This window comes from Neoarius graeffei, chromosome 15, assembly GCF_027579695.1.
Source record: "Neoarius graeffei isolate fNeoGra1 chromosome 15, fNeoGra1.pri, whole genome shotgun sequence".
Taxonomy (NCBI): Eukaryota; Metazoa; Chordata; class Actinopteri; order Siluriformes; family Ariidae; genus Neoarius; species Neoarius graeffei.
The window spans coordinates 19,480,393-19,503,756 of NC_083583.1; the positions used below are offsets into that span (position 1 = coordinate 19,480,393).

Consider the following 23,364-nt stretch of genomic DNA (forward strand, 5'->3'; position numbering starts at 1 on the left):
GAGTCACCAGTTAACCTAACCTGCATGTCTTTGGACTGTGGGGGAAACCGGAGCACCCGGAGGAAACCCACGCGGACACGGGGAGAACATGCAAACTCCACACAGAAAGGCCCTCGCCGGCCGCGGGGCTCGAACCCGGACCTTCTTGCTGTGAGGCGACAGCGCTAACCACTACACCACCGTGCCGCCGAACTTTAAAAATAAATAAATAAATAAGAATTTTACAATTTTGGATTTGTTTTCCGTTTTACGTCTCCGTCAACGTTTCATTTTGTGGCACTGTGATTGCCTGTGATGATCGTACATTCCAGGGACATTAAAAAAATATTCTCTGAACAAGCCAAATCAAAACATTCAGTCTGTAGATTTGGGTGTTATTGTGTGTTCTGATATTTTGAGAGCTGCCAGAGATTCTCAGTGCGAAAGTTTGTCCTCCCCTCCCAAAAAAATGTTTATTTCCATCACGAAAATGAGTGACATGGGGATGCTTTTAATTCTCAAGAAGCCCAATACAAATAGAGATTAAAGATGACTATACCCCTTTTCCACAACTTGACACAATTCCCAGAGGTCTTAAAGAAATGTCGGTGATATGCTTTGGTTAAAATACCACAAGGATAAAATCCCACAGCTCCCTTCTCATCCTGTCTGAACAGCCCTGTTCAAAACGTCTGATTCGAGGAACGGCCTGTTCCTTTAAATGATAATGAGCCACTGTTCGCCCCACCCTTTCTCCCAGCCAATCAGGTAGCACTTTGCTCATGCATATTCATTCAGAATGGCAATTCCCAAGCCGTGAGTGGAGATACTCGGAAGAGGGTGTGGCAGAATTCTAATGAGCTCCACTTCTGACGCAGAAAGAGGAGACGAATCTGAACAGCTCATGTTTTCTGAAAAAGGCAGCTTAGAAGAAACTGACTTGGTCATCTGATTTCAGAGTTTGTGTGTTGGTAGGCTCCAGATACCCAACTGTATGTGCGTGAGCACTGAAAAAGTGAGTTTTTCATAATACTCACTGGTCACTTTATTAGGTACACCCATCCACCTGCTGATTTATGCGGTTCTGTAATCAGCCGATCCCATGACAGCAGCACAATGCATCAAAGCATGCAGATCCAAATCAAAAGCTTCGGTTAATGTTCACTTCAAACATCAGAATGGGGGAAAATTGTGATCTCAAAGTGTGACTTTCTTTCACTGTGGCATGGGTGTTGGTTTGAGCCAGATGGACTGGTTTGAGTAATTCAGAAACTGCTGATCTCCTGGGGGTTTCACACACAATGGTGCAAAAAACAAAAAAACACTGAGTGAGCAACTGTTCTGTGGGTGGGTCGAGGTCAGAGGAAAAGGGACAGATTGGTTCAAGCTGCCAGGAAGGAGATAAGCCAGTATCTCACTGGGCTGCGACAGCCTGCGACTAGTTGGAGACACAACAATTGTGATAAAATATGCGAATTAGCGACAATTTTCACTTGGAATGACACTGAATTGATATTCGCATATTTTACCGCAATTGTTGTGTCTCCAACTAATCGCAGGCTGTCGCAGCCCGGCTTTCCCTAGGCAGGCAGGGAAGTAGAGGAAGCCTCACGGAAACTGACTTGAGAAGGGTTCGCGACGACTTTGCGACTATTTTGAGAGAAATTTTGTCGCACGAATTTTTTGAACACGTTCAAAATTTCAGCGGCGAAGGAGCGACACTTTGCGACTCATGCGAGGAAATTGAGAAGCCCCGCGAATGTTTCAAGACACTTTTGAAACTCTCTCGCGAATGTCGTTTGCAATTTGTCGCAAGCTGTCGCAGCCCAGTGAGATACTACCTCATATATATCAGTCTTGACAACCATAGTGAACAGAAAAGCATCTCAGCATGCAACATCAGAAGACCACATCGGGAATCTGAGAATCAAGAACAAGTTCCTATTAAAGTGGCTGATGAGTGTATGTCTCCTTTAAATTACAGTGGATATTAAAAAAAAAAAAGTGTACACACCCTATTCAAATTTTTTCTGATGTAAAAAAAAATGAGACCATGATAAATAATTTCAAAACTTTTCCCACCTTTAATGTGACCTATGACCTGTACAATTCAACTGAAAAAGAAACAAATCTGTTTGGGGGGGGGAACATAAATAATAAAAAAACCATACAATAAGCTGGTTGTATAAGTGTGCACACCCTTAGATTAATACTTTGTTGAAGCACCTTTTGATTTAATTACAGCATTCAGTCTTTTTGGGTTCACACCTGCCATCAATTAAAATGACTCTGATTAACCCCAAATAAAGTTCAGACATTTACTCCGTTGCATCCTCCAGCAAAAGCCAGGGTTCACAGAGAGCTTACAAAGCAGCAAAGGGATCTCATGGTTGAAAGGTATCAGTCAGGAGAAGGGGACAAAAACATTTCCACGGCATTAGATATACCATGGAGCACAGTGAAGACCGTCATCAAGAAGTGGAGAAAATATGGGAAAACAGTGACATTACCGAGAACTGGACGTCCCTCCAAAATTGATGAAAAGACAAGACGAAAACTGGTCAGGGAGGCTGCCAAGAGGCCTACAGCAACACTGAAGGAGCTGCAGGAGTTTCTGACAGGTACTGGTTGTGTACTGCATGTGACAACAATCTCCTGTATTCTCCATATGTCTGGACTATGGGGTAGGGTCGCAAGACGGAAGCCTTTTCTTACAAAAAAAACCATCCAGACCCAGCTAAATTTTGCAAAAAAAAATACATTAGCTCTCCCAAAAGCATGTGGGAAAATGTATTATGGTCTGATGAAACCAAGGTTGAAATTTTTGGCCACAATTCCAAAAGGTATGTTTGGTGCAAAAACAACTGTACATCACCAAAAGAACACCATACCCACGGTGAAGCATGGTGGTGGCAGCATCATGTTTTGGGTTTGTTTTTCTTCAGCTGGAACAGGGGCTTTAGTCAAGGTGGAGGGAATTATGAACAGTTCTAAATACCAGTCAATTTTGGCCCAAAACGTTCAGGTGTCTGCTAGAAAGATGAAGAAGAATTTCATCTTTCAGCATGACAGTGACCCCCAAAAAAGTTTTGGAACGGCCCAGCCAGAGCCCAGACCTAAATCCAATTGAAAATCTGTGGGGTGACCTGAAGAGGGCTGTGCACAAGAGATGCCCTCGCAATCTGACAGATTTGGAGCGCTTTTGCAAGGAAGAGTATGCAAATATTGCCAAGTCTAGATGTGGCAGGCTGATAGACTCCGACCCAAAAAGACTGAGTGCTGTAATTAAATCAAAAGGTGCTTCAACAAAGCATTAGTTTAAGGGTGTGCACACTTATGCAACCAGGTTATTGTATGTTTTTTTTTTATGCTTTTCCTCCTAAAGCCAGGTGCACACAGGCGACTTTTCTTTGCAAGCGTATTGTGATTTATGGATGCAAGTTTCCCCTCTCGAGTAGCTGCGTGTGCGCATTATCTGCGACCAGTGGGCAATTTGGGGAGGGGGATGCAAGTCACGTGGAAATCATGCGACTACTTCGCGGGCGGGGATTGGCTTAGCCTTTGAAGGTCTCATCTCATCTCATTATCTCTAGCCGCTTTATCCTTCTACAGGGTCGCAGGCAAGCTGGAGCCTATCCCAGCTGACTACGGGCGAAAGGCGGGGTACACCCTGGACAAGTCGCCAGGTCATCACAGGGCTGACACATAGACACAGGCAACCATTCACTCTCACATTCACACCTACGGTCAATTTAGAGTCACCAGTTAACCTAACCTGCATGTCTTTGGACTGTGGGGGAAACCAGAGCACCCGGAGGAAACCCACGCGGACACGGGGAGAACATGCAAACTCCGCACAGAAAGGCCCTCGCCAGCCACAGGGCTCGAACCCGGACCTTCTTGCTGTGAGGCGACAGCGCTAACCACTACACAACCGTACTGCCCCCCTTTGGAGGTGATCGCTTTGTTATCGCAAAGACACGCACACGCGGCGATATCTCTGCAACAATCAGCGACTGGCAATTTTTTTTTTCGCAGAATATCAAGCATGTTTGAGACCCGCGATCTGTCGCAAGCAACAAAAAAAATCGCCATCGCAAATATCCGCACACGAAGCAATTTTTCGCTTGCGTCAAAAAGTTGCACCACCAAGGCTTAGCAGATTTGCGCCGGGCTTAACAGATTTGTTTCTTTTTCAGTTGAATTGTACAGGTTATAGGTCACATGAAAGGTGGGAAAAGTTTTGAGATCATTTATCGTGGTCTCATTTTTTTACATCAGAAAAACCTAGGGGTGTGTACACTTTCTATCCACCGTAAATGCTGATGGTCAGATGGTCATAATCAGCAGTAACGAAATAGTGTGGTTAAAAATAAAGTGCACAATTTCGCATGTACGTCTGTGGCTGATCAGTAAGGACATGTTTTGGTGTGTTAATCTTGCTTCAGTAGTTTTGCGCTGAAGCTTAAAGTGCCATTCCACCATTGGATGTATTCTTTGGCATAAACTACAATATATTTTATGACAACATGACTAGACAGAGAAATCTTTTAGCTTCAAAATGATATATCAAACATAATTTTTTGACAGCGACAAGTATATTAATTTTGCAACCAAAGTCACCTACCCTTTTAATTTCCGCGCGGTAGTGAAACGTGATGTCATCGGCAGGTTCCCCTTCTTGTGTACCACATGTCGGTCTATTTTTAGACCAGGAAACCCCCAAAGTGAGAGAGTCATTTCTCCTCGTATATGGGGGCCAAAAAAATTGCGAAAAAATTTGAGTTAATCTTTCAGTTAGCTAGATTTATTGGTATTAGCTAGATTTATTGGTATTATTTTTATCGCGTTCTATCCGCCATTGCTGATAATATGTGCCACGTCACACGTCACACGGTACACAAGAAGGGGAACCTGCCGATGACATCACGCGCGGAAATTAAAAGGGTAGGTGACTTTGGTCGCAAAATTAATATACTTGTCGTTGTCAAAAAATTATGTTTGATATATCATTTTGAAGCTAAAAGATTTCTCTATCTAGTGATACCATTTATATATGTTGTCAAAATATATTGTATTTTATGCCAAAGAATACATCCAATGGTGGAATGGCACTTTAACGTAACTAAAAAGTTAGGAGTCTGTGGCTGCATCCCAATTCTCAGTGTGTAGTAATGGCGATTAAGTCTCTGCTACCGGACTGTAACTACAGTACGATGCATGAGATTGCGAGCGAGTAGTAAGGACACGATTCAGACGTACTCCACCACCATCACCGTCCTCTGATCCAGATATTCACAAATGACGTACATTCACGTATGCCATATATGAAATAAATGTTGAAACAATATCCCTGTGATGACCTGGCGACTTGTCCAGGGTGTACCCCGCCTCTCGCCCGTAGTCAGATGGGATAGGCTCCAGCTTGCCTGCGACCCTGTAGAACAGGATAAGCGGCTCCAGATAATGGATGGATGGACGGCTGGATGGATGTTGAAACAATTTCTGATACATTTCTACATCGCTGCTGCAACAACTGGCTTCACTTTGGACAGTCATTTTCTTTCTCTTTTTCTCTGTGGAATTCTTCTTCGCTTATTCAGAGGCTCCAGCTGAATAATAGGATAATATAATGTAGCGTCATGTGGTACGTTTGCATACTATGGATGTAGTAGATCATCCAGGTACCATTTGAGTACTATTAAATGCCTAATGAGTATTGCATTTTTGGAAGGAGTCTCCAGTGTCAAGCTCTTTGTGACAGTCACAGGGAAAGCTGTAGATTTAATATTTAATACTTCCGAGCTTGGCGAGTCTTCAAAATGGAGGACTTTGCACTTTGTGGTTTCTGAGTAACATGACAAGCTCTTTTTTTTTTTTCTCATAGTAACTTCTAGAGAGAAAATAAGAGAGGCTTGTGAGGGAATGACTGTTGATAGCTGTTCTAATAAAAGATGATAGCAGGAAGGATATCATAGCTATAAACCGAGAATAACGTCATTCTTTCATAAAAAAAAAATGCACTCATTTGTCAATTGATGTGGAATATAAAATGCTTCAGAGCTGACCATTGATGAGTTTTAAGGAAGGTTAGGAAGAACCTGTCCTTGTGTTACCTTCTTAGCGCAATGCCGCGGATATTTTAAAGCGTCTGTGATAATGATGAGATGTTGTCATGATCTGGCATGTAGCTGGTAATTGGCACATACTTGGTGCGTTTCCATGCTTAATAAAAAAAAAAAAAAACAACTGCAGTAATACATCACACGGCTCCATCAATCTGAAACCATATTCACGGGATGAATCAATGAATTAGCCCTCCAGGATTGTCATCTTGCTTGTCCCTGGAAGGATATCAGTGTCGCCTGTTTGTCTGACACACTCGGAGTGGAGAGTAAACACAGTATATTGTTGCTCCCATCTGTCATCAAGGCTTGGACAAATGGAATGGAGCTTGGCTACATCTGGAGTCATATTTCACACATCACAAGTCTTTCACGTTAAAATGCAGTCCAGATTCAGTTGATCTGGTCGGTAGTAATGACATTCCTGCAGGCTTTCGTCTAAACGGGGGAACAGGGGCGCTGCGCCCTCTTACTCTCGGCGTGCGCCCCCTTACCGACTCCTTGAAAACATCCCAGCAACACTACGTGACAATGTGTCTGATCATCAAATACGTTATAATTGCTCCAAAAATATTCCAATCATAGTAGATACACTGCCAGACGGTGCAAAAACAATCCGAATTGGCGTTTTCCAGACTGACGCGCCATGTTGTTTAGTTGTTTACTTGTCGCGGCTGCTCTCGCGAGATTTGACATGGGTTACATACAAGGTCAGCTGACTTGTAGAGCGAGATTTCTCGAGACTGAATGACCTTTCACCTACCGGCGCGGGAGCTTTTGACAGAAGTAGTTTGCGAGTTGTTTTTGTTGACACTTGGGCATTTAAAGATGTCGTCCCGCGGCACGAAGCGGAATAAAGCCAAAGACTGTCCGGGGCAGAAGAAGATTACTTCTTTCTTTTTCAATGTTGACAGACAATTTGTTCCAATTTCCCTCTCAGATACTCAGAATGTCCCACTGGAGCATTTTTCAAAGGCTTTGCACGGGGGGGGGACAACCGGCACCATCTCCCACCCCCCCACCCCCCCGCTCCCTCGCCATGGTGAGCGCCCTCGTACTAAATTTTTTAGAAAAAACCCTGTTCCTGTGTCCATATGGAGTGGTTTAAAGGGAAACATATTTAAATGTTTTGGAATGGCCTAATCAAAGCCCAGACCTCAATCCAATTGAGAATCTGTGGTGTAACCTGGAAGATCGCTATACACCAACGCAACCCATCCAACTTGAAGGAGTTGGAGCAGTTGTGTCTTGAAGAATGGGCAACAATCCCAGTGGCTAGATGTGCTAAGCTAATAGAGACATACCCCAAAAGACTTGCAGCTGTAATTGCAGCAAAAGGTGGCTCTACAATAGGGCTGCACGATTCTGGAAAAAATGTGTATCACGATTTTCTTGATAAGAATTGATATCACGATTCTCTGCACGATTTTTTTTTAAACAAATTTAAATCTTTATTCAACTCAAATCTCAAATTCAAAATCAATTGGGAGAAGTAGTCCACTTCTCCCAATTCGACCTCGACAGCTGCCCGCTTCTCGTCGTACATGGCAGGTATTGCAACGTTTGAAAAATATGGTGTCGCGTTGCGTATAGTCTCCGTTATAGACGTCTGTTTTTTTGGACATTCATTTTCAGGGGTCTTATTTTATACAGTTTCATACTGCACTTTGTGGTGGTGTTTGAGGTGGCTAAATAGGTTGGTCGTATTGCCTTGCTTTGCTGCTACTCGGGCAGAACATATGGTGCAGTGTACATCGCACTGGTTGTCGTCGTCTGGTTTAAACCTGAAATATTGCCACACCAAAGAATGCGAACCTCTCTTAGGAACAAACTGTGTTGGACGACTTGCCTGGCTCTCTTCGCTAACACCTGGGTTTTCATCATCCTCCATTTTCCTCATGCAGACTTCGCATATCTCTTCACTCACTCATGCTGCTGTGTTTCGAAAAAACAAGTATCTCTTTCTGCCTTGCTTGCCGCTGAATCACGTGACGTGCAGGTCCATTCATGATTGGTTTAGGGAGAAAGCCTGCTGCTACACGCAACCACATGACATGCAGGTGCATTTAGGATTGGTTGAGGGAGAAAGCAACTACAGTGGACTTTACGGGAGCACAGAGGGAAACTAAAGTTTGACGCGGCTCATGATGAAAAAAACAACAAAACAAAACAGAAGAATCGTCTCTAATCAAAAAGTGAATCGCATGTAGGTGTGAACCGAGATCGCGTTTTTTTAACGATACAGTGGTGCTTGAAAGTTTGTGAACCCTTTAGAATTTTCTATATTTCTGCATAAATATGACCTAAAACATCATCAGATTTTCACACAAGTCCTAAAAGTAGATAAAGAGAACCCAGTTAAACAAATGAGACAAAAATATTAAACCTGGTCATTTATTTATTGAGGAAAATGATCCAATATTACACATCTGTGAGTGGCAAAAGTATGTGAACCTCTAGGATTAGCAGTTAATTTGAAGATGAAATTAGAGTCAGGTGTTTTCAATCAATGGGATGACAATCAGGTGTGAGTGGGCACCCTGTTTTATTTAAAGAACAGGGATCTATCAAAGTCTGATCTTCACAACACATGTTTGTGGAAGTGTATCATGGCACGAACAAAGGAGATTTCTGAGGACCTCAGAAAAAGCGTTGTTGATGCTCATCAGGTTGGAAAAGGTTACAAAACCATCTCTAAAGAGTTTGGACTCCATCAATCCACAGTCAGACAGATTGTGTACAAATGGAGGAAATTCAAGACCCTTGTTATCCTCCCCAGGAGTGGTTGACCAACAAAGATCACTCCAAGAGCAAGGCGTGTAATAGTCGGCAAGGTCACAAAGGACCTCGGCAACTTCTAAGCAACTGAAGGCCTCTCTCACATTGGCTAATGTTAATGTTCATGAGTTCACCAGCAGGAGAACACTGAACAACAATAGTGTGCATGGCAGGGTTGCAAGGAGAAAGCCATTGCTCTCCAAAAAGAACATTGCTGCTCATCTGCAGTTTGTTAAAGACCACGTGGACAAGCCAGAAGGCTATTGGAAAAATGTTTTGTGGACGGATGAGACCAAAATAGAACTTTTTGGTTTAAATGAGAAGCGTTTGGTTTGGAGAAAGGAAAACACTGCATTCCAGCATAAGAACTTTATCCCATCTGTGAAACATGGTGGTGGTAGTATCATGGTTTGGGCCTGTTTTGCTGCATCTGGGCCAGGACGGCTTGCCATCATTGATGGAACAGTGAATTCTGAATTATACCAGCGAATTCTAAAGGAAAATGTCAGGACATCTGTCCATGAACTGAATCTCAAGAGAAGGTGGGTCATGCAGCGAGACAACGACCCTAAGCACACAAGTCGTTCTACCAAAGAACGGTTAAAGAAGAATAAAGTTAATGTTTTGGAATGGCCAAGTCAAAGTCCTGACCTTAATCCAAACGAAATGTTGTGGAAGGACCTGAAGCGAGCAGTTCATGTGAGGAAACCCACCAACATCCCAGAGTTGAAGCTGTTCTGTACGGAAGAATGGGCTAAAATTCCTCCAAGCCGGTGTGCAGGACTGATCTGATAAAAATCTTGGTGTTTTCATTGACAGCGAGCTAAACTTTGACAGTCACATGAAAGCAATCACTAAAACGGCATTTTATCACCTAAAAAACATTTCCAAACTAAGAGGACTTATGTCAAAAAATGATCTGGAAAAACTAATACATGCCTTCATCTCTAGTAGGGTTGATTACTGCAATGGCCTTTTCACAGGCCTGCCAAAAAAGACCATCAAACGACTTCAGCTGGTTCAAAATGCAGCGGCGAGGCTATTGTTTAATTCTTATTATTCTCTTTTAATTCTTTTAATTAATTGTTTTAGATTAAAAATAAAATTATTTTATGTAATTTTATTTCTCTATTGTTTACTGTTTTTGTTTTTGCTTCTGTAAAGCACATTGAACTGCCATTGTGTATGAAATGTGCTATATAAATAAACTTGCCTTGCCTTGCCTTGATCAACAGTTACCGGAAACGTTTAGTTGCAGTTATTGCTGCACAAGGGGGTCACACCAGATACTGAAAGCAAAGGTTCACATACTTTTGCCACTCACAGATATGTAATATTGGATCATTTTCCTCAATAAACAGATGACCAAGTATAATATTTTTGTCTCATTTGTTTAACTGGGTTCTCTTTATCTACTTTTAGGACTTGTGTGAAAATCTGATAATGTTTTAGGTCATATTTATGCAGAAATGTAGAAAATTCTAAAGGGTTCACAAACTTTCAAGCACCACTGTATATCGTGCAGCCCTACTCTACAAAGTATTGACTTTGGGGGGTGAATACCTATGCACACTCCAGATTTCTGTTTTTTCATCTTTAATTCCAGCTTGTAATGCGACAAAACAGGACGAACACCAAGGGGGATTAATACTTTTGCAAGACACTGTACGTCTGTTAATCTGAAACAAAGCACGTATCAGAAGGATTCTTAATGATTATATAATTGACGTAAATGACCTGTGGACTTGGACACGATTAGAAAGAAACAGTGTTGTCCTCAAAGCGCATAATGGTTTCTTCTCACAAAACAGACAAGTGGATTCGGTAAACGTGTACCTTCAGTTCGCCTCTGTTTAGAGCAGACGTGTGAGAGTTCACAGCTTTGTGCTGAATAGTTCAGGGTCCAGCCATAATTAGATATAGGATCTACACTTAGAGTTTCTGAGGTCGGAGAAGCCATTAATCCTCATGCGCTTTCGCACATATTTTACCCCATTCCCACTCACACCGAAAACCATATAATTAACAGTTATTCCATGAAATCAAGTCGTACGTGAGCTGATAGCTGATGAGCCGCGTAGCGCCAAGCTGGCTCTAAGCCATGTACGACAAGATTGAGTGGAATAACTGTTTTATTCTATCCACATTCACTGGATTTTGAGAAACGGAGCTTCACGCACCTCGAGAAACAGAGTGGTTCACGCATCTCGTGGAGGTTCATGCTCCAGAGCATTCCATTAAAGGTGTCATTGCATCGTTTTTTCATTAATTGTGCGGTGGTCTCTAGTATGAATGAATGCCCTGTGAGCCGGTTTTGATGAAAAAAATGCTGTGGTGCTCCTGTTTCAGGCTGTTCTCGTTTGGTGGAAGAGTGGGTGGGGAGAGAACGACAGGATTTCAGTTCTTACTCATGAATATTCATTACATGTAAACATGTCGCTTCTGATTGGCTAACAGCACTGTGACGCTCCCTCCAGTGGGTTATGGGCGAGGCCATGACTACTAATTTTCGAAGTGACGCAAGTTCGTAGGGCTTTTTCTGATTCGCTCGTTTTTCCGTCTATTTTCTTTCATAGACTGATACAGGGAATGGGGGTAGAAGAACATTTTCACGTGCAGTATGCATATGCAGCTCGGAGTGACCTATGGTATTTCAAAAAGAGCAAGTGTTAAACGGTTTGTCATGGAATGACACCTTTAAATACAGTCACGTGGGAAAACACGATATTTTACTTTTCTGTTATGGAAGACTGAGTGGGAATGAGAATGCGTTATCTATTCCGTAGTGAAAGTTCATTATGTCTAACTATTATAACTATTCTTTAAGTTCGTTTCTTAAGACACGTATTTTTTAGGATGTTACCTTGTTTGTTGACAGTTTCGGCGAACACTTCCGCCTTCTTCAAAACAGTCACCAGATGTCGAGTGGTGACGTGGCTTATCAGCTGATGTACTCTATGGAGGCGTGAACGTCCCGCCCAATTTGACAGGTAGTCCACGCCTCCTGCTGTCAGGTTGCTGCCCCAGGACTGCGCTCCGGGTGTGTGATAGCGCGTACGCTCCCTCATCCCGGTTCATGGGCCTTTGCGCCCGCTTGCGTATCTCCACTGCCTCCAAAATCCAATGCTGGTATTCTCTTCAGCGCGAATGACTCTGACCTCTTCCCAATTCATAATATGATTTTGCCGTTTGCAGTGATCTGAAATGGCTGATTTTAAGTTTTCTTGGTTTGCTTTTTCTTTTTCGGATCTTGTGAGTCTTTTTGTTGTTTCTTTTTCACATTCTAATTGGTGTTCTTTCCTGCGAGTGTGGAAGCATCTGCCCGTTTCACCAATATAGACTTTATTGCATGAACAGCAAGGGATTTCATATATGACGTTGCATTTATTGTCCAGTTGTATTTTGTCTTTGGGGTGAACTAGCAGCTGTCGGAGGTTCTTGTATGGTTTGACCGGGGTGTTGATGTGGTATTTCACCCCAAAGACAAAATACAACTGGACAATAAATGCAACGTCATATATGAAATCCCTTGCCGTTCATGCAATAAAGTCTATATTGGTGAAACGGGCAGATGCTTCCACACTCGCAGGAAAGAACACCAATTAGATTGTGAAAAAGAAACAACAAAAAGACTCACAAGATCCGAAAAAGAAAAAGCAAACCAAGAAAACTTAAAATCAGCCATTTCAGATCACTGCAAACGACAAAATCATATTATGAATTGGGAAGAGGCCAGAGTCATTTGCGCTGAAGAGAATAGATACCAGCGTTGGATTTTGGAGGCAGTGGAGATACGCAAGCGGGCGCAAAGGCCCATGAACCGGGATGAGGGAGCGTACGCGCTGTCACACACCTGGAGCGCAGTCCTGGGGCAGCGACCTGACAGCAGGAGGCGTGGACTACCTGTCAAATTGGGCGGGACGTTCATGCCTCCATAGAGTACATCAGCTGATAAGGCACGTCACCACTCGACATCTGGTGACTGTTTTGAAGAAGGCGGAAGTGTTCGCCGAAACTGTCAACAAACAAGGTAACATCCTAAAAATACGTGTCTTAAGAAACGAACTTAAAGAATAAAAGCGTTATCTATTCCGTGTTGTTTTTACCTCCTCATACAATACCAGATTTCACATGTGAAAGGTGCTTTAGTCTGTTTTCTAGTCTGAATCGGGGCAAACTTAATACTTTTGGTTTGTTTGGGATTTTGATACCTTGCCCAAAACCTACCAACCCAGTTTCCATGAAACATGGTGGAAGGAAGAACCAAATAAATGCTGGAGCAGATCTGAGTCACAGGGCAGATCCACAAATTTAATTTCCCTTTCGTTAACATTGTGAGATGAGGCATTTAGCCTTGGCGGAAGTCTGCACTCAACAGTGCCATGCATCTTAAAATCTAGCACATGGCAGTAATCTAGCACTAGCACGGTTGCCTCACAGCAAGAAGGTTCTGGGTCCAAGCCCAGTGGCTGATGAGGGCCTTTCTGTGTGGAGTTTAAATGTTCTCCCCATGTCTGTGTGGGTTTCCTCCAGGTGCTCTGGTTTCCCCTGCAGTCCAAAGACATGCAGGTTTGGGTAACATGGGGCGGTCTTAGGTTGAAGTGCCCTTGAGCAAGGCACCAAACCCCCAACTGCTCCCCAGGTGCTGTAGCATAGCTGCCCACTGCTCTGGGTGTGTGTGTGTGCGCGTGCTCATTGCTCACGTGTGTGCTCACTGCTTCAGATGGGTTAAAAGCAGAGAGGAATTTCATTGTGCTTAAGTGTATGTGCAATAAATAAAGTTCTTATTCTTCAAAGTTCAATTGCTGGGTTTCACATCTGCCTCATTAGTTATTCAAAACTTTAGCTGGTGGTCTACCAAAGCTCAACTGCCAAAGCGTTTGTACGGAGAAGGTGCATTGCTCGTATGAAAAATGTGTTGTTTTAGGTTGTTCAAATCAATCAAACCGTGAAACTGATAAAAGTTTCTTCAGGGTTGGGGGCGTCGTGGCTCAGGTGGATAAGGCGCCATACCATAAATCCGGGGACCCGGGTTCGATTCCGACCCGAGGTCATTTCCCGATCCCTCCCCATCTCTCTCCCGCTCATTTCCTGTCTCTACACTGTCCTATCCAATAAAGGTGAAAAAAGCCCAAAAAAAAAAGTTTCTTCAGGGTTCCCTGTGAACTAATAAAAAAAGAGTGAACGAGCACAGGATTTCACAAAAAGACGTCGAGAAATGTGGCTTTTGAACCTCTCACTGAAATCGAAGGCAGCCGAGCCGAAGCATGCTCGAGTTTGCAGTGATCACTTGGTGAAAGGTTTGTATCTCCCTCTCAGCTACGTTATTAGCGTTTTCCAAGTACTTTTCTTGCTAGGTGTCGTTATTTTACGTTACTTTTTTTTTACTCATGAAGCACTAAAGTCCCCAGCTGTTTCTTTGTTTCCTCCTCACTCCTCACAAAGTCCATATGCATGAAGGTCGCGACAAAATTCTTACCCAGCTGTACAGTTACAATGCGCCGTGATCACTTCACTTCTCCGTCTTGTTTAACTAAGATCCAGGCCTTTAAAGAGGTTTCTGATGATCTTTGTGAATGATTTAGCTGAGAGATAAGAGCCAACACAAGTGAGAATCAAGCCAACTGTTTGTTTACACTTCAGCTTGCAGCGCTTCGTTGTAAAGACGCGAACGAAAAGCTTAAAAAAAACATATTTACACGGGCAAAAACAATACAGGATTCATTCAGCAGCGACTTGATACCGAGGTCCTTTACCCAGTCACATACAAAAATGTTGTAAGCCTCCGTACTCTTCCACGCTTTCATCTGTTTTGCGGTGTAGAAGGATGTCTGCAACACCAGATAGTTCGAGATGTCGGGGAACTCGACTGAAGGGTAGTTTTCGAGATCGTATGACAAATCCTTCTTTCCCAGACTGTACGGGTCGATTCCATTGCACATAGTAATCTTCTGAATATATCTAAAGCGAGCAGTGGCTTCTAGATTACGAGCGTACTCTGATAAGTTATCGCTAGTTGTTTGCACTACGGCAGCCGTTTAGACCACCAGCTATTTCCGGTAAAACCACTAAGAAAAGTTATGTGACTGAAACCCGGCAATAGTGGTAAAACATAGCCAATGTAGAAACACGGGAACTCCATATCACAATCCACATTAATGGGTACCAGTAATCTTCTGGGATACACTTGTAAGCATGTAACTCTAATAATTTTTGAAATATATCCAGATATATAAAGCGGTTGTGGTTGCAGATTTGTATATCATAGAAGAGTTGAATATTGTCCTTGGCAGAGGTCTGCGTTCACAGAGTGCCCATCTAGTTTGTTTTGGTTTCACACTGCATTAAACAAATCAAAACGCAAACAACGAAGCAAAAACTTTGGCTAAGGAGTGGAAGGGCGGAAAATGTACCGTAATTCATTCTTTTATTATCTAGAATTACTGTATGGTAACCAAACCTTTACCAAGTGTGCATAGAAATCACAAAAAGGACACTTGCCCCTTTTCCACCAAATCAGTTCCAGGGCTGGTTCGGGGCTGGTGCTGGTTCACAACTCGTTCAACTTGCAAGCCAGCTGAGAACCAGTTTGCTTTTCCATAGCTTGCGGTGCTAAGGGAAGCCACGTCATTACGTCGCTGTATACATCAGTTACGTCGTTGTATACGTCAGTTATGTCGCTACGTTTGCATAAACCTTGGTGCGAATATCGAAGCAAAAACAACGTGGAAGAAGCAGCAGCGGCAACAACAACAACAATAATAATGGATGACTTCGTGTTTGTACAGCTGCTGCTTCTCGTCGCTTAAAAATGGCGATCTTTCGCGGTCTTGTTATTGTTGTTGGTCTTAACAACTCCGCCCCCCCTTGCTGACGTAAGTGGTTCTTTCCTCTGGCCCAGCAGAGAGTTGGTGCTAGCCTGGAACCGGTTTTCCTGGCCCCAGAGCCAGTTCTTTGTCAGTGGAAACAGAAAACCCGGTTCCAAACTAAGCACTGGGCCCGAACCAGCCCTGGAACTGCTTTGGTGGAAAAGGGGCAACAGAGACGGTACGAACTTAAAACATCTGTGTCACACCCAGTGTTTTTCCCTTTTTGTTCCTTATACAGAACATGTCATAGTTCTGCAGCACTACAGCTCTGTCCTTTGGCTCAGTTTGCATCCGTTAAGCAGCTCACGTTTATGAACAAAAATGTTGCGATGCAAAATACACAGCATATTTGGTACGCTTCGAACCACTTTCTCACCAGAATCAAATCACTTGGAAGCGGAGTCACTCAGATGCTTTCAGACTGGTTGTTCTGGTCCACAACCAAGCGCGAGTCTCGTCTACCGAAACAGACCACACCGAGGGGGAAAACAGACGACGGTTTGGTTCAAACAGACTGGGCTGGGTTTCCCAAAAGCATCGTAGCACAAAGATCATCGTTAAATGGTAGAGCGAGCATCACAATGAACCCTCTCTCTCCTACTTAAGAAGCTTTTGGGAAACTCACCCCTGAACAGTGCGTATGTAAACGCACGCCTACTTACATTTTGTCCTAAAGCCTGGCGCACACGGGCGATTTTTCCGTCGCTTGGTTGTGCAACTTTTTGACGCAAGCGAAAAATCGCTTCGTGTTCGGATATTTGCGATGGTGATTTTTTTGTTGTTGCTTGTGACAGATCGCAGGTATCAAACATGCTTGATATTCCGCGGCAAAAAATCGTTAGTCGCTGACTTGTTGCAGAGATATATCCACATGTGCGTGCCTTTGCAGTAACGAAGCAATCACCTCCAAAGGCTAAGCCAATCCCCGTCCGCAAAGTGGTCACGTGATTTCCATGTGACTTGAATCCCTGCCCGTGAAGTGGTCACGTGATTTCCACGTGACTTGCATCCCCGCCTGCGAAGTGGTCACGTGATTTCCATGTGACTTGAATCCCTGCCTGTGATGTAGTCAAGTACTTTCCACGTGACTTGAATCCCTGTCCGCGAAGCAGTCACGTGATTTCCACGTGACTAGCATCCCCGCCTGCGAAGTGGTCATGTGATTTCCATGTGACTTGAATCCCTGCCCGTGAAGTGGTCATGTGATTTCCACGTGACTTGAATCCCTACCCGTGAAGTGGTCACGTGATTTCCACGTGACTTGAATCCCCATCCGTGAAGCAGTCACGTGATTTCCACGTGACTTGCATCCCCGTCCACGAAGTAGTCATGTGATTTCCACGTGACTTGCATCCCCCTCCCCAAATCGCCCACCGGTCACAGATAATGCGCACACGCAGCTACCCAAGAAGGGAACCTTGTGTCCAAAAATTGCAATACCCTTGCGGCAAGAAGTTGCCCGTGTGCGCCGAGCTTAAGGTGTATAAGTACTGTGTAAGAGCAACTGAAATTGTACATTTTCTAAATCTTTGGTGCTGAATGCAGCTGTGTAATCCAGAGGAAAGGAAAATATGAAACACCAGCACATATTAGATCAAGCCTAAATCGTGCTCAGGTTTTATGCATGATAATGTAATACAATCATGAAGAGCTCTTGAACTCGGAGGAAAGTTCCCGAGGGCCAGGTTGCGTATGAGATTGTGGCAGAGGTAAATCAGTTAAGTTGATTTATCGCGGCGTAAATGACCACAGAGGGACTAAAGCCATGTCCCATAATTAGGCTGTTTTTAGACTATTGATTTCTGCCCGGAATGTTCTTTAACGCTTGTTCCTGTTGATGGATGCGGCCTTAACACCGGCTATAAGAGTGTCGTGAAAAGCCTGGAGTCAGTGTTGAATCTGTATATCAAACTCACTTGCTAGTGCCTTGTAAAAAGAAAACGTTTTTAATGTGTTTAATGTGTGTATAGCTTGTCTAATGGAATAATATGGTTGGCTGGATACTGATGACTAAAAAATATAAATGTTATATGCGCACAAGATCAATAGCATAATAACGAAGCAGCATTTTTCAAGAGACCAAAGTAGTCTAGACGTTTCTTCTTGCCGTAATGGCCTCGGCTTGTGGGTCAAAGTCAAGACGTGTCTGAGTGTAAAAGCTGTTCATTTTGCAGACAAATGATCAGTGTGCATGAAAATCAGCTGATTTCACTCTTCCTACTTCTATTTCCTCATGGAGATGTTTACTTGGTGTGCGGGATGGGGTTGATCGGGGTGGGGTGACGAGGTAGAATTCACAGTAACCCCTTAAACTCCCAGGACCTGTCCAGGGTTGCGTTCCTGATTCTTGGAACTTCATTCATTTTTTTTTTTCCCTCATTAATTTCTCTTTAGTTACTGAATAATTCATGGTACTTACTGACTAATAAGCATTAAGTTGAATAACTGAATAATAACCTGTGACTTAAAAAGCTAATGCAAGAAAAGTGCAGACGTATTATTTATACATTTTAAATAAATTAAAAGTATAATATGATAAAATATTGTGAGATGTATTTAAATATATACAGCACCAGTTAAAAGTTTGGACACCCCTACTCTACTCCTGCATTCTGTATTGTGACTATTTTCTACATTGTAGAACAACACTGAAGAATCAAAACTATGAAATAACATCTGGATCGTGTACGGAATTATGTGGTAAACAAAAAAGCGTTTCATATTTTAGCCACCGTTTACCTTGATGATGCTTTGTACACCATTGGTATTATCTTAACCAGCTTCATGAGGTAGTCACCTGGAATGTCTCATCTCTCATTATCTGTAGCCGCTTTATCCTGTTCTACAGGGTCGCAGGCGAGCTGGAGCCTATCCCAGCTGACTACGGGCGAAAGGCGGGGTACACCCTGGACAAGTCGCCAGGTCATCACAGGGCTGACACATAGACACAGACAACCATTCACACTCTCATTCACACCTACGGTCAATTTAGAGCCACCAGTTAACCTAACCTGCATGTCTTTGGACTGTGGGGGAAACCGGAGCACCCGGAGGAAACCCACGCGGACACGGGGAGAACACGCAAACTCCACACAGAAAGGCCCTCGCCGGCCACGGGGCTCGAACTCGGACCTTCTTGTTGTGAGGCGACAGCGCTAACCACTACACCACCGTGCCGCCAGTCACCTGGAATGCTTTTCAGTTAACCGGTGTGTCTCATCAGAAGTTAATTAGTGGACGAGTTTCTTGTCTTCTTAATGCATTTGAGATCAAACTGTAAGTAGTAAGTAATAAACATACAGTAAATAGCCCTATTCCACAACAAATCCATGCAGCATTATGTCAAGAAGCGCTCGACTAAGTAAAGCGAAACGATATCCATCATTACTTTAAGACGTGACGTGACTTTTAATTAATAAAAATAAAGAAAAACCATTGAATTAGAAGGTGTGTCCAAACTTTTGATTGGTTTTATATATGCGTGTGTGTGTATATATATGTATGTACTGTATGTATGTATTTAAGAGTTATTCTACAAAATCGAGTCGTACATTAGCTGATAGCTGGCAAGGTGTGTAGCACCGAGTTGGCAATATGCCATGTATGATTAGATTGAGTGGAATAACTGTTTTATTCTATCCACATTCACTGGATTTTGAGAAACGGAGCATTTTTATTTTTATACCCCCACTCTGGGGGGGGATACTGGTTTACCTCTGTCCGTCCATCCGAAACACCCTTTTTCTCAGCAGCCAAATATCATAGCCACTTGGTACCGAGCTTCAGCTTGGGGTTCTATACCGCGTATACTAGGGCTGCGTACCGGTACTGTACCTTGAAAATCGATTCGGTACAGGTCCAAAATACCGGATCATGAAGTACCGGTACTGTACTGATATAAATTTACACCAAGTATATGCTTATTTTGTGACTGAAGATGCGTAAATCCTACCACAAAGACGAAAATTTAGCACTGGAAAAGCCGTAAAATGCTGCGCTGAAACTTGAAATCAGAGCCATCTTTGATTTGAGATCCTCTTGCCACAGTCTCACGAGACATTGCGAGAGCTTGGCTGATCCAGCGTTCTGATTGGTCAAAAAGACTCAAAAGCAGGTCAGCCATTTTTCCTTTGCTGGCATTGGCAGCCTTTGTTGCTTTGTGTAATTTTGCCGCGTAAGTTAAAGGCCGCGGACTGCGCGTAGTCTGTAGTACTCTAGTGTAGTCACTTCTCGCTGTGAGACAACTTATGACTTTTTGTCCCAAGTTAACTATAGGGTGATTGAGAAGTGAGGTAGGAAACCTAGTTATGTTCGGTTTTCTTTGAATAAAGATACTGACAAGTTGTCAACAGTTTATTAATGTTTCGGTCATTATTGAAGAAGTTCAGAAGAATTTGTCAAATTGTTCAGGTACAGGTCCGGACCTCTACTGCCGCTTTTCCACTACAAACGCGGCTGAGCCGTGCCGTGCTGAGTCGGGCTGAGCGGGGCTGTTGGAGTTGCATTTCGACTACAACCGCGCTGAACCGTGCTGGCTGGAAGTGGGTGGACACATTGGGTGGAGTTAGCGAAAGTGGGTGGACGTCAGGTGATGTCGTTAAGCAGCGCAAACAGTGACATCAGTGAGCTTTTAAGCGGTAGTCTCACGACCCGGATAGTAAACAATAAACATGGAGGACATGGAGTCGTTAGTGTTGCTGGTCTTGGTGCTGTGGCTTGTTGTCACCGACAACGCCAACAGATACTGGCAAGAGCGTATAGATGAGGCGAGGCGCATAAGGCTTCAGAAATTCTCGTAATTCGTAATTCTTCTTCTTCCGGGTTTACGGTGTTTACAGATCCCAGCGTGCTCGCGGGGCGTGTGTGGGCATGTGAGGACACTCCTCCTCACCAATCAGTGCACAGGGGAGTGTCTGCTCACGCCCCCAGCCTCACTCGGCACGGTTTGGCTCGCTTCAGCCCCACTCCAAAACGGTGCGAGTTTTAGGGGCTAAGCAGGGCTGAAGCGAGCTGAGTCGTGCTGGTTTTTGGTAGTCGAAACGCGAGCCGTGTCGGGCTGAAGTGAGCTGAAGCGAGCTGAAGTGAGCTGAAAAAGGGTAGTGGAAAAGGGCCATAACTAAACCTCTGTACCGGTACCTGTACCTGATGTTACGTTTAGGTACGCAGCCCTAGCGTATACTGTTTTCAGGTCTGTCGCACATCAACTTCCTGTTTACCGACTGAATGTATTTACGAAACATATGGGGTGGATTTTGACGCTATTTCAAGAAGCAAAACGCTATTTCAAAATGACAGTTTACCAGGATGCTATTTGAAATCCCTGGGGAGAGACACTGCTCTTTACTTACTTGTTTCAGGATTAATTATTTGTTGAAGTCAACCTTCATAATAAGTGTCCTATTCCCTCCTTTTATTCTATAAATAAAAACTTTATACAAAATGTCCGACAAAATCATTTCCGCTTAGAATGGAAACAAACCGGCGCAATGACAGCAGCAATTTGTGAAAAATGCGATGATAATAATAATTCTTGAAAAATTAAAAAGATATACATTCTTCCCGGCAAATACTTTTATTCCATATTTTGTTGCCTTTTTTTGTGCATTTTTTTGGGGTTTTGTTTTCGAGTAGTTTTTATTTCGTCCTCGGTTGGTTCAGCAACACGCTCGGCCATTTTGTTTTTCTCCGCTCATGGTATATGAGCTGATATCCTAGTAATAGAGTAGCTAATCAGAGCACGCAATTGCTCATATCCAGTGAATGTGGGTGTAATATTTTTTTCAAGTGAAATTATTTAATTTAAGAAAATTAATACTGAAATAGTTTCAGTTTGTAATATTTAAACAGCATGTACTGATACAAACCTGTGATTTGAATTATAGTTGGAACTACATTACATTTAGCAGACCCATGTATCTAGAGCGACATACAACTGGGGGGGGGGGGGGGTACATGATATAGTATTCCTGGAGCAGAGAGGGTTAAGGGCCTTGCTCAAGAGCCCAACAGTGGATCTTGTCACTGCTGGGGCATGAACTCATGACCTTTAGATCAGCAACCCAAAGCTTTAACCACTGAGCCACCACTTCCTCAACACTGATATTATCAGAAGTGCTGTAAATAATATAAAAACCGAATAACCCCTTCTGACCAATCAGATTCAAGAAATAAGAGCGCTGTGATATTCTGTGCTCATGAAGTGTTTGACTGTTGTATGATATGAACCTCCAAACAGACAACCTTCCTGTTCTGTGTCTCAAGTCCGTTTCGGATATGAAGTTGTTAAACCGGGAGCTGAGGTTTAATAATTGATTGACTGTTGCGACATGGTGGTATTTGTTTCCTCATGTGACGCTGGGGGCAACCACCTGTGGAAGTCGAGATTCTGATTCCCTTCATTCCCCTCTGGAGCATATAATACAGGAGAAAAAAAAAAGACCGAAATGTCACAGTTGTCCTACTGGGAAAAGCCGAGCAGACAATACAGACATGCCCAGACACTGCATTCGTGTATGTAGGCCTCTCAAGAAAGATTCACCAAATGTTGTTTCTTTTCCAAAGTGGATCTTTTTATGTGGAAGTAAACAAGTTTATCCAGGTTGGACTTGTCAGCTTTGTTACACACAGCTAAAAACACGTTCGCAAGACGATCGACCATGAAGGAACGACCACTACGTCCTTGTCGTGGCGCTGGAAGTGATTAGCAGTGTAGTTCATTATGCAGGAAGGGTGGGGGAGTGTGAAACAGGGCCAAAAAGAAAAGGCCTGAACCATTTAGTGGTCAGAACAGGATAGGCTCCCCCCCCCCCCCATCAGTCTGCGAATCGGTTCTGCAGCGTCAGCATTCAGCACACAAAAACGGAATTCAGGAAAAGCTCCCTCCGCTCTCTCCGAGTTGCCCATCCTCCCCCTCACTTTTTTTTTTCCCCTCCCTCAACAGCTTGCTCCCTTCCCCCCTCATGAACTGACATTCTAGAAGAAACATATGCTGCTAGTCCCACAACAGCTTGTGTCGCCTGAACGGGAGCAAGCCGAGGGAGGAACGGCTTGTCTGGAGGATGGGGTGGGGGTGGGGGCCGGACGGACGGACGGACGGGACTGCGACAACATCCAAAAGTCCTCACATTTTTGACACATTTGGCTTCTCGATGGTTTGTGTGCCTGTGTAAAGTATAAGATCTCCAGCTTGCGAATGAACTCACTTTGGCAATTCACTTTAGTGACTATTCTTAGACTTTTGGCACCACGTGCTTCAGCTATCAGAAGGCAACAAGTACAAAGGCCTTGCCTTCAGTCAGTCGAGAACAAGAAAACCCGGTTCTGCCTGGCTGCATTATGAGTATTTTTATTTTTTTGTTATTCCATTCGATATTGCTGTGGATATTTTGCAGGCAGTCGTGTTGTGCTTCGCACAAGCGGCTGACATGATTTCCGTCCAGATTTAAGGGCCGGTTTGAGGGGATGGACAGCTGGGCTGAAATTGGCTCGCCTGTAAAGGCCTTTTAGAGAAGAAAGTCTGCTGCTTTACAGGAGATGCCAGGTGGTTTTGGCCGAGTGTTTTAAGGTTATATGTCTGTTGCCTCCTCGTTCGACCCAGCACATTTCTCAAGGCA

At 43.6% G+C, this 23,364-nt stretch overlaps 1 protein-coding gene across 12 annotated transcripts in view; it reads left to right on the forward strand.

Annotated features, from left to right (window-relative positions):
• The window catches only part of tead1b (TEA domain family member 1b), a 166,970-nt gene that overhangs the window by 51,119 nt on the left and 92,487 nt on the right, over positions 1-23,364 (forward strand). The window contains exon 1 of one of the 12 annotated variants that reach the window (XM_060940965.1): positions 22,825-22,902. The exons of 8 other annotated variants lie outside the window; for them this stretch is intronic. The gene's annotated coding sequence lies outside the window, so the exon portion shown is untranslated. 3 more of the 12 variants (XM_060940964.1, XM_060940966.1, XM_060940963.1) reach the window with 3 other exon arrangements.